At 42.6% G+C, this 12,545-nt stretch overlaps 1 protein-coding gene across 6 annotated transcripts in view; it reads left to right on the top strand.

Annotated features, from left to right (window-relative positions):
* The first annotated feature begins 7,415 nt into the window (after positions 1–7,415).
* LOC125433021 (RNA-binding protein 12-like) overlaps positions 7,416–12,545 on the top strand; it is a 76,731-nt gene continuing 71,601 nt past the window's right edge. The window contains exons 1-2 of one of the 6 annotated variants that reach the window (XM_048497275.1): positions 7,416–7,847; positions 10,525–10,606. The gene's annotated coding sequence lies outside the window, so the exon portion shown is untranslated. The remainder of the gene's footprint in view (positions 7,848–10,524; positions 10,607–12,545) is intronic. The other 5 variants (XM_048497272.1, XM_048497269.1, XM_048497271.1 and 2 more) reach the window with 5 other exon arrangements.

The raw sequence follows: 12,545 nt of genomic DNA, 5'->3' as shown, positions 1-12,545 counted from the left end.
CAGATGACCCAGGTGCCACTTGGGAAGGTCACATGGGGGTGCATATTTGGCTGCCCCTCCTCCCCCCAACAGGTATTTTGCCTAAAAGGAGGCCTGCCCAATGAACTCACTTTCCTGCAGCCTGAGGCACCAGCCAATCAGCGTGGCAGGGGACACCTTCCTTTCACTTCCGGGCAGCCCAGCCTCACCCGCCATCTGCAGGACAGGGGTCAAGTTTCACTATGGGGCTCCTGTGCAAAGAGGGCACAAAGAAGGTGTGCTGGTCTAGCAGGAGGTTCTGAGGTGGTGGTGCTCCCAAGGGGAGGCAATGAGTTCTCCAAGGTCACCACTTCAGATAAGATAGCCCCCCTGTCAGAATTTTTTGGCAGGCTAATCAGAGCCAAATGGGACAGACCTATGTCCAACGAACTATTCACCAAAAAGGCTATATGGACTTGAGCAGCAAGCCATGGATCTGCTTCAGACCCCCTTGATAGATGCTTCAGTGGTGGCAATACAGTCCTCTAACCTCTTCTCAGTGGATTGAGAAGGCAATGTTAAGGATCCCCTAGATAGAAAAGCAAAATTTGCAACAAGAAAGTCTCACCAGGCACCAGCCATTGCGATCACAGCAGCAACTGTCTTAGCCCTAATCTTCAGGGCCTCCATAATATGAGCTAGAAAGCTTACACAGTTAATACTTCCAGAACAAAGGAGATTATTTTAAGGTGCAAATCGTATCTTAAAAGCCATTTCCCTCCCTAGCCGATGCCTCAGTAGGTATTATGACATTCACATTCAGAACAACAGTGGCCACAACTGCTTCCAGGAGGGGCCTGTGGCTTAGGGCTGGGCAGGCAGATCTTCTCTCCAAAGCCATCCTTCTAACCTACCCATATGGGGGGAAAAGCTATCTGGGGAAGATCGGGACAAGATCCTGGTTGACACCAAAAACAACAAAAGAAAGGCCATGGCAAAGAGCCTCAAAAGAAAGGATAAATTAAACTCTTACCAACCTTCCTTTCACACACTTCCCAGGTACAACCAAGATAAAAGGAGACCTTGCCCAGGGAAACCTTCTGCAAGGGCTCCTACTTCAGCAGACTTGGCCAGTTCCAGTTCTTCTGCTCCAGAAAGTTGGACTGAAACACCAAGCAAAAACAGTGACGCCACACCGACACCAGTAGGGGAAGACATCTGCAGTATCACCTTCAGTGAGCTGCCTCTCAACCAGACCATTGGGTCCTTCATCCTGTAGGATATTCAGTAGAATTCTGCAGCCTCGCCAGACAGCAGCACTTCAGACAACAGATCTAACAACATAATGTATTGATCCACATGAACAATATCTCCGCCAAGGTGCATGTGAACAAACAGGGCAGGTCCAGATCTTTGCAGCCACACTGCAAAGCTCACCGAATCTTGGCCTGAGCGGAAGTCCACCTTCTGTCCATGTCAGTGGAACACATTTAGGGGATCCACAACACTCTGGAAGACTGGTTGAGCAGAGAGGCTGTAGATTAAAATGAGTGGTCCTGAACCTCACGGTATTCAGGCTGGTCTCGAAAAAGTTTGACTCACTCACAGTAGACCTTTGTGCATCTAACCTGAATCATCAGCTGCCTCAATTCTTCACCTGTTTCCATTTTCCAGATGCAGAGCTAGTGGATGCCTTGACCTCACTGTGGCCTCAACAACCACTACTATGCCTTTCTGCCATTATCTATTCCCAAGGTGCTGAGAAAAATGAAAGAAAGGGGACTAGTTGTTCTAATAGCTTCAGAGTGGCCATGCAGACCCTGGTTTGCAACCTCAGTTCAGTAACCATGGAAGCTTCCACCAGCCTGGGACCTTCTTTGCCTGTGTGGCACCTGGAATGGTTTTGGCTGACCACATAGTTATTGAAAGGAAAAGGGCATGCTAAAAGACTGCAGTTATGAACCAGAAGTCATAGAGACCATGATTACCTGTAGAAAGCCTTCTACCCAAAGGATTTACAATTCCTCTTGGAAAGCCTTCCATAGATGATATTGCCACAAAAAAGTGGACCCATGAAACCCAGGTCTTGGTCAACTTCTTGGTTTTCTACAAGAAGGGGTCAGACAACAGCTTAAGGCTTCCACGTTACGGTGGCAAGAGACGGCCATCTCAACAGTCATCCCTTCCATAGCTGCGGTTCCCACTTCCAGACATCCACACATTCTCACCTTCCTCAAAGGAGTCAGTCAGTCTAATCCACTGGTACTCCACAGGTTCCCTACCTGGTGACTTCATGTGGTATTAAGAGCTCTCACTAAGCTGCCTTTCGAACCACTGAGAGAGGAATCATTCAGGTGGCTATGGGTACTCTTCTTCACGGTAAGTACATCAGCCTGGAGAGTCTTTGAACTAGGGCACTCTCGGCATGACAGGGGCTTTTAATTTTCCACAAGGACAAACTAGTTCTGAGACCAGACCCAACATTCATCCTGAAAGTAAATTCTTCCTTCCATAGGGCACAAGAGATTCACCTCACCTCTTTGTGCTCTAACCCAAAACATCCAAAAGAAAAATCCTGGCATACTGTCAACCTATGGAGGGCCCTCAGAATATACCTCAGACATATATTGCCTATTAGACAAACAGATTTTCTCTTAATTTCGCTGTTGGCCCCAGAGGGAAAAGAATGTCAAGGGCTGCCATCAATTACACAATTAAGCAATGCATACATCAAGCCTACTTGACAAAATTCCATCAGAGGGCATCACTGTTAATTATTTTCAAAATGTGACCACAAGTATAGCTCTGGATTGTTAAGCAACTGTGCAGGAGATTTGCAAGATGGTCACCTGGGCATCAGTGTCAATCTTATTTGTTTGTTTGTTTGTTTATAGGCCGCCCTCCCAAAAGGGCTCAGGGAGGCATACGATTCAATAAATGTAATACCACCACTATTAACATTTAAAACCATTGTAAACCATAAAAACCATAAAAACATCATCAGTTCAAAAACAGTAAACCAAGTTTCCAAAGATGGCGGTTTCCCTCACAGACCCTTGGGAGGCCAATGTATGACATGATGTTCAGCCCGGCTGGCTGGATCGGAAAACCTGGCGGAACAGCTCTGTCTTGTGGAACTCATTCAAATCCCGCAGGGCCCTGATCTCCATAGGAAGCTTGTTCCACCAGGTAGGCGCCAGGACCAAACAAGCCCTGGCCCTCGTAGAAGCCATCTGGACATCCTTTGGGCTGGGGATTTCCAGAAGATTTCCTTCCGAAGAGTGGAATTAAGCACTACAAGTTAACTACCTGGGCATCCGCAGATGCAGCTGTTGGACACGGTATTACAGCATGTTGTGGGTGAAGAAACATCTCTTCCGAAGCCATACTAAAGTCACTTTGGATGTCCCAAGCTCTGAAGATGCCCTCTTCCTCAGAGCGAGAATGGAACCCTGAATTACCACGAAGGTTCTTTCTGCTCTGAGGTAAAGAGAGCATCTTGCCCACCCAAAGTCTGAAGATCTGTCACTGAACCCAAGCAAAAAAGTCATGCATGAAGAAATATAGGAGCTGCTTATACACAGTCTTAATCAAGAAAAAAAACATGAAGAAGTTTGTCACCAAAGCAGCTCTCTTCTCTTACAGTTCTTTCCTGTTGTTCCTTCCTGAATATCGTTATCTATTACTGTTCAAACTGTTTAGGTGTTTATACTTTTGTAAGTTGTTGTGTTGTTCTAGTTCTCTTTCTTTGAGGTTTCTTTTGTTGCTTGGAAAGTTTTTAAACTGAGCTCCTAGGGCCAATAGGGAACTAACAAGCAGAAGTTTAGTCCTGCCTCCCTAAGGAATGAACAGGAATAACTCTGAAGATGCCATCCTTACCTCACAGTAGAAGGAGCTTTCACGGAGTAATCCAAGGTCCAATTTTTGGGGAATTTTTAGTTGATATTTCTTTTGGGTTGTTACAAGAGAAAGTATCTCTTTAAGGATATTAAGAAAAGGAATAACCTGCCAATGTTTTATTCTTCAAAACATCTAGGAAAGAAGCTTAGCTAAGTTCTGCAAGCTATTCTTTGTTTTACTGAGCTTTGTTTATGTGCCATTTCTCAACAATGGTGTGCTAGTATCTATTGTCATAAGACCTGGATCACCATCATGCTGGCACCAAAGTAACTCCCTGTTTGTCATGAGATCAAGTCGGTTGCATCACAAAAAATCCCTTTCATTGCAGAGGTCTGGTGAGGTAGGACTGCACTTTATTTAGGAGGAAGGAGTTCTGTATCAAGTAAGCTCACTGAAGTTCTTCATATACACTTGGATTGCAGTAGTATGGGTATTGATGCTGCTATGATGGCAACTTATATTACCTTTAACATTGTAAAACTGGTTTTCAAAGAATTGCAACATGTATCTAGTACCAAGATAGTATGCATTTTCTGGAGTAGCCAGATAATTGAAACACTTGGAGGACTACTTGCATTTTATACATGCTTCTGAAACAATAGTTTTCAATGTTGAGAAGATCCCTGGGGTTCAATTGTGCTCTGTTTTCAAATCCACAGGGAAATTACAAATACCCATTGTTTGCAGTTCTTTCCTTCTGCTTTGTAGAAATATTATAGGTCCTTCCCATGTTTCCAATATAATATGAGGAACTCATCCTGTGGTCCTAAAAGCACCACCATTTTCCCACAGCCCACAATGTTTGTGTGGTTAGCATAAACCTCTTGGGGTCCTCCCATGTGAGCCAGGGCTACTTGTGTTGCTCCAAATACTTGCGAGAGAGATGCATTGTAGTGGCTTTAATGTTGCCAGCGCACTATGAGAAGCAAGTTGAAAGCATGATCTAAACCTTTAAAAATTGGGGTGAGAAATTGTTTGTATCAATATGCCTGTATTGTTTTTCATCTCTTTATGTTTAGATGGTATTGGGGTGTTACTGCCAGCTTTTATGCCTATTACTGCTATCTAGCCAAGCTTACATGGCACATCCCTACTTGAGACAACTTTATTGTATGAATTGCTGGGAGACGGACAACTTTATCCATTATGAAATTTAGCAAAGAAAATATGGGAGGAAAACCAACAGAGAAACCAACAACGGGTGTGCACCGTGATGACTTGGGAAAGAAAGATGGAGTAATAGAACTGAGAAATTCAGAGACCTGTAGGTGGGCAGAGGCTGTGGGGTATAGAGACAGTGTACTATAGAGCATAAACAAACATATTAACAATGGGTTTAAATCAGTTAAAATTGAAGCAACAAATCTTTTTCTGTAGCAAACAGCCCTCTTAAGTTAATATAAAAGTGCCCTGTGGTGATGGAAAGAGTATACTGTTGGGTAGGGGAGTGTAAGATACCTGTGTAAGCAGCAGGGATGGAGGGAGAGGGAACTGTGCCCGGGGTACAACCTGCTTACGTGCCCCCACCTTTGTCCTGCCCACACCCTGCCCCTGGGAAGGGGGGGTCAGGGGTGATTTTCCGCACCCTATGATGCCAATAATGTGTGCCCAGGGTGCACCCCCCATCCTATTGCAGCTTTGCCAGTGGTGAGTAGTAACAGAAAAAGATGCAGTGGTGGGGCAGAAAAGAAGATTAGCAGAGCTGGTGGCCACAAAGTCCTGCAATGGGGTAAAATAGATTCTTATTCTGTGCACTACAGAATAAGATAGAAGAATGATACTGGAATAGAATAAGTAAAAGGAAACATGTTTAAAATCAAAGCAGAAAAGTTGTTGCTCTGTTAATAAATATGTAGATGTGACTCTTGAAATGATCTGAGTTTGTAACCCATATTCATTGTAACAAAATGCATACACCAGCTGATGGGAAAGCAGGATCATCTTGCACTTAATAATGTTTCTGTCTCCACTGACTCTTTGAAAAATTTCATCTATGTACCCATTTGAAGAGGAAACTACACTCTTTGAAAGTGGGGCATAAAGGATGAGGATTACTATGTTCTGAGCAGTTCTATTTACTTCCTAAACTGTGTTGCACTACTCTAGCCTAGAGGTCATGAAGATCTAATAAAATTGTCTGTCATAATTACAAGTTGTAGTTATAGGAGAAGCCTAGATCAGTGGTGGCGAACCTATGGCATGGGTGCCAGAGGTGGCACTCAGAGCCCTCTCTGTGGGCACGTGCAAACAGAGTGCCCCCCCCCCCCATATCTAGGCTGGCCTGGGCCGCTGGGCTCGATTATTAGCATTAAACCTAAGACCTAGTTTTGGGGAAGCAGTGTAAGTAACCCTGTTAAGCGCTGTTAAACCCCACTGATTTTCATGCGAAGTACTAAAGCGCGATCCTTTACCTGGGAGTAAGCTAGGTTGCTGGCAATGGGGCTTGCTTCTGAGTAAACCCTCCTAGGGTCATGAGCCACCCGTTGGAAGAGTTGCACGGTTGTTTCAAAGCAAAGCCACCAACTACCACCAAGCTTACTCCTGAGTAACTCACGCCTTGGAGCCAACCATTTTTTCTAAACTAAAACTTCAGTATTCAGGTTGAATTGCTGTGTTGGCATTTTGCGATAAATAAGTGGGTTTTGGGTTGCAATCTGGGCACTCAGTCTCAAAAAGGTTTGCTATCACTGGCCTAGATGAACAACTATTGTTTTCCATTGAAGGGATTCTTTTGTCTGGAGGTTTTTAAAGTCGAATTCTTGTTCCTAGTATGTAAGGGCTGCACTTGGCATCCTGTGAATCAAACAAAGAGGCAGTAAGGTCATTGCCTGAAATATTTTTATTTAAAAAGTTATAGTTATATTTAATATTTTATAGACCTTGTATTATTGGGAGGAGTGACACAGTAGTTATGGGGCTGCTTTGGTTGATGGTAATTGTGAATGTGATTCTTTGCAAGTCACAAAGAGAACACTGATAAGAAAAAAGTTATTCTGGAATACACTATATTGAATGGCTTAAAATCAGCCATTAATTCTGTAAGAGATCGCTGATCCAGATGCTGTAATCTACTATGATCTTAGAGGCAACCCATTGACTACAAGTTAAAAACTATCAAAATCATCCCAATTCTATATGGCTAGATCAGTATGCGCGGCCAAGACCCCTTCCGCACATGCAGAATAATGCACTTTCAGTCCACTTTCAATACACTTTGCAGCTGGATTTTATTATGCGAAATAGCAAAATACACTTGCAAACAATTGTGAAAGTGGATTGAAAGTGAATGATTCTGCATGTGCGGAAGGGGCCGTAGATCTTACGTAAAACCGTGATAGTTACCCTCTGGTTTAAAGCTGACTACAAACTACCCACCCGTATAAGGCGTCCTGTTTCACTTCATGGGGCTTTCAAGGATTTTTCTCAAGACGACTCATACTGGGGTTACCAGAAGTGTTAAAACGCAAACCGGACGAGGCAGTCCCAAAACAAGGCTGCTTCTCCTCACAAGTCCTCGCCCGCCAAGTTGCTTCCACCCCGCCCGTCGCAAAGCCCCACCTCCCCTTCGCGTTGCGGGCGGCCTGGAGGCGGTGCAGCGGGGCCGCCATTTTCTGGTGCTGCTCGGTCGCTGGCTTCAGCGGGGGGAGCGGGGCCCGAGCGACGAGTTAGTCTTGTTTCTAACCCCCCCCCCTTTTTTCCATACAGGCCCCCTCGGTAAGGATCTGGCCTTCCCCACGCCGGGCCCCTCGCTTGCGGGGACTGGGAGGGAGGCCGGACGTCTCTGTTCGGTAGCGAGCCCAGCGAGTTTTCTCCCCGTATCGACACAAAAGGCCGGAGGGTGGGGATTATTAGGCCTGGGCGGCTCCTTCAGCTTCGGTCCGGAGCGCGGGCCCGGTAGGCATTGGAGCCCGCCTGGACGACGTTGTTGTTTCGGGGTCAGTGAAGAGCAGCTTGTTAGGCCTCTGGGTTTATGACCCCTTTGAGGGCAGGTGAGTATCAGTGGCTTCCTCCGCAGGCGCCCTGGTGAAAGGAGGTTTCCTTCCTGATGTCTTCAGGCCGAGCCTTAGCGGCGTTATTTGGGCCAGCGAGAAGAAAGATGCTCGGGGGGCTGTTTCTAGGAGAGGGCTGGCGAATGGACTCCGTCTGTGTAGCGTGGAACAAAATGGCCTTTGCTCGTGGCTGCGGGGATTTTGTGCATTGACCAGAGAGCTCCTGCAATCTGTCTCATTCTCTGCCGACTCGAATAAAGTTTCTTCCTCGCTTAGATTTCGAAGGGAATGCAACTTGAGATCAGTGTGAACAATACTATTGAGTTTCCAATGGTAATTTTTGTTGCCTTTCCGCAAGCTTTTTTGAAAAATCATGGACGGTCGCAAAGTACGCAGCGGTTGCCATTTTCTCACGACGAAAGCACGAGGCGTGAAATTTCTTGAGTTTTTCTATGAACAAAACATTAAACCGGCTCTGTGGAGTTATCTAGATGTGCGAACCCTGTTGTTTGTTTTTAGCAGTTTATTTGGTGAAATGATAAACTTCTGTTTGAATTATACAAGCAAATGTTAGTTTCCTCGTTTGGCGTTCCTGTTGGTTTCTCGAGACACCTGGGTTTGCTTTATTTCATGGCTGTCTTTGAGATCATAAGTTGTGAGAACAAATCATTATGGAGAGATGAGAAACTGATTAACCGTAGTGTAGTGTGGTCGATCTGAAAACTTACTATATGAAATAGAGCTGTGTTGTGCTGTATTTTATTGGTTGCTTTCTTTCCAGTTTTAGAAATTACTATGAAGAAACAATATGTTTGAGTCAGCTTGCGAACCTATTGGGCTATTGATTGACATAATTTTGTGAAATACAAATATTTGAGAGAATTTTTAGGAGTATTTAGGTTATTTTGAACTTCAGATAAATGTCCGTTTCAGTTGTGTGTTCGTTTTGGCTTTGCCTGTGAATTTCTTTATTCCTTTGCTTCTGTCTCAATTAACTACTGGACAAGCACAGGAACGAATCACTTGTCTGCAATTAAGTATGGGACCTCCGAGAAAATGTTACATTGTACCTGAGAATGTTCTGTTTGCTTAAGAATGATCAGATATTTATCTAGATTGGTGGATATTTTGGTAAATAAACAGCATGTTGGAAGTGAGTTGTCTTGTACAGACCATATAGTCGGTGATAGAAAAGTAATTTGAAGCATAAATTAATGCAGTAAAACCTCTTGACATGTCTGTTGGTGTGATATTCCATTTGATCTGACCTGTAGCTTAGACATGCTTACTTAAAAGTACAAATGCAGTACAGAACCATAGAAGATGGAACTGTTGAGGAAATTCAATGTGTTTGCTTGTAGCTTCTGGAGTTCAGTAGGAACCTCAAAGAGAAGATAAGTTTTGGGTGCCTTTTTTGAATTACTTTCTGTACTTTGTGTGGATTTGGCAAAATTCTCAATGCTACTAAGAAATTTAAAAGGGGGAGACAAATCAGAATTATACAGAAATAATCACCTGGATAGCTTTATTTAACTGAAAATGTGTGGAATTTTTGACATTGATTCATTTGTGCTATAACTCTTCTTAAATGTGTACTCATTTTGTGGTTTCGTTGGAACTGGCTGTTGAAATTGCCTGGTTTTGGAAAGCAAGTATTCAGCCATAAGTTTTGAGTTCTCAGGACAATTTTGATCTTCTCAGCCCAAACGAGTGATGTTCTGATTACAATTGTGTGGACATTTGTATCTGTAATATTTGTTGTGACGGCATCTGATCTGAAAGCGTTTGGGGGGAAATGATAGCTAACCCCTTGTGGTAAGCACAAACTTGTTTAATATCTATTTTGGCACACTTACAGATATGGAACTTCTTGTATCACTGCTTGCAAAGTTGTCAATGGACTTGTTTTCAATTTTGTGTTATTGTTTCCTTTCTAAATGTGACTTCTGGAGTGGGTTGCCAGAGAACTTTAGGATTGTGCATGTTTCGAGCGCCAGCGTGTTTCTACTTCCTAATGTTGGCTATTTAAGATTTACGAAATGCTGTATTTTTGTTGTGCTGTGCATTGAGAATACATGGTATGAAATGAGGGTTTTTGCAGCTCTCAGATGAAAAGATGTGATGGTGTTCTGAAGGTGAAATAAATGGAAGGAGATACGTTGTAAAGTGTTTTAAGCCTGATTTCCTTTTATTAGATGTTGCAGGGCTTGGAAGTAATGTTAAGTCCTTGGTTTCTCTTATTAATAGATCAGAAGGCATAGTATTTGAAATGTTGTCCTGTTCACCAGAGTGATTCCTGTTAACATTTTCTTAACAGAAAGTAGTTAAATGCACCTCTTTTTAAAAATCTGTATTGACAACTTGAGATTTCTGAACAGGAAATTCAGGAGCAAGGTTAAGGGTGTATAATGTACATATGAATTCTGGCTGTGGTGGCTTCATATATGGTATATTTTGCACACAATAAAAAATAATTGCAGTTAATTGTGGACCAAAATAAGTGATTAACAAGCGTCTGTACTTTGTGCCATATGATACTTCTGGTTGCCATGTATTGGGAATGCCTTATGGTATTTCACCTTCAAACTTTTCATAATTATACAGTTCATTCTGGACTGCTAACCTTAGTTGTGTGTTGCCTACATTGATTTTTGCCTCCATTTATTCTTTATTGCAGTCTAAAAGTTGGTTTTAGTTGGTTGCCCACAGGATTGACTTGACTCCTGCTACTTATTAAGGAAAAACACCTCTGTTTGCAGGTAAGAGACTTTGAAGAAATATTTACGCTTTTTAAATACACTTGGATAATCCCAATGTACTCTGGAATATTATTTCCAGCATATGAATTAGCCTTAAACATTTACATTACCAAAGAGTGCAGTTTTCTTCAGGGTCCAGTTGTATGTATTCTTGTAGATATTCCTGTTGATGTTTGTAGTAGTATATAGGTGTTTAATACTTTTATAATTCCTAGTGTATAGCAAGTGTCATGTAGTTGTCAAAACTGTGTCTTCAACCATGTAGATGGAGAGAGCATTATTATCCCCCCCCCCCCCCGAGATACTTTGGAAGCCACTTTACCTACTTGTCAAAAAAAATAAAATGGGAATCTGGAATTATGCTGAATGAAGTAGTATTCCCTTAGGTCTTTTATTTGACACTTTTATTTCATGCAGTAATATGCTTCTACGGTTTTTAGTCTGAAAGTTAAAGTATTAGAGGTGATACCTGGAACTAGAGGCCATTTATTTATTTATTTCATCATTTATATGCCGCTTTCCCCCACAGGGCTCATTTTAGTTTACTGATCAAGTATTTTTAGTTTACTGATCAAGTATTTTTTGGTTTTACCTTCTCAATAGCATTGGAGTAGGACATGCTTATGTCTGGAAGTTGTTAAATTTTTTTCCTGGACAGCTGTGTGATCAGATAATTCTGACTATTTCAAAAATAGGTTCATGTTTATATGTGAACAGCACTTCATTTCTCTAGTCTAAAAGAGGAACCATAGATGACCTTACATTTTAAGTAGATAATTTGTTGAGGCTATCTAGTTTTGTGAAGTATGAAAGTTATAGACTATATCCAGCCATATGGACTATATCCAGAATTTTCCTCTCCGTTCCTTTTGAACTCTCCCCTCACGTGCTTTCTGCAAGCAGAGCTCCATGTATTTTCCTCCCCTACCCAGCATCAGCCTGAACTATGTGGCTATTACTCTCTACATGCTTTGCACACCAAAGAATGATTTTTCCTGGAATGAAATAGAGCTTCCACATATTTTTTTGGGAAAATCAGCACTCTAAGCATGCATGGTTGGATACAGAAAGACAGCTCCAAAACATTGTGTTTCTTCTTCAAGATGTATTTATGGCATATATAGTATTTAGTGCAATACTGGAGGGGAGGGGCAAATCTCTCTCTGGAAGCAGCGTGGGCTTACACTGGCAGATTTGCCCTCCCTAGGGCACTTAACTCACAGAGGGGCAAATAAGCTGGCACCCAGCCATGGATGGCATCCAAATCTTCGTTGGTGCTCTCACATTGCCCTAAGCTGTTCTGGCATGGCAGGGGCATGGCAGGGGTGTTCCCGGGGTGGAGCTGGCCTTATTCGGCTTCCACCGCCCATTTAGCCCTCCTACACTGGTGGGCCTAGGCTTGGAGATATGCCATGTTTTCTGCAGCATATCTCTGCTTTCCCCTTTGGGGATTTTAAGGTAGAGGGTTTTTAAACCTTTTTTGGCTTCCCATGCTGCAGGAAAGCCTGACACCATTCCTGCCCTCCACTCCTGTCTGGATTGGGATGCCCATCAGATAATTTTGTTTACCTCAGAACTGCTCACAATTGCAGAGAAAACTCTGGATACAGTCACAAGGTTTGAGACCCTTAGAGACCTCACTTGAGGGAAACATGGGGTACTAATATGTTGGTAAACATAATAATAAATTCTTGTGTTAGAATTGTGATCCAGGCAGTAGTAGATATTTCTGCCAGGGTGGATTTGATTTAAATCATGATTTAAATCACTAGTCAATAAGACTAAATGGAAAACATAGTTTTCTACATAAAGCTTCATTCTTTCTGGTATAATCTTAATATTTACAATCAAATGAAACTTTTTTAGAGTAATAATTTTTCAGATTAGTTTTACAGTTATATCAAAAATTACTGATTTGTACATATTATTAGAAATACAT

The sequence above is a fragment of the Sphaerodactylus townsendi genome, linkage group LG05, assembly GCF_021028975.2.
Source record: "Sphaerodactylus townsendi isolate TG3544 linkage group LG05, MPM_Stown_v2.3, whole genome shotgun sequence".
Classification (NCBI taxonomy): Eukaryota; Metazoa; Chordata; class Lepidosauria; order Squamata; family Sphaerodactylidae; genus Sphaerodactylus; species Sphaerodactylus townsendi.
The sequence above is the reverse complement of the archived record's forward strand: the minus strand, read 5'-3'. Positions and strand labels throughout refer to the sequence as shown.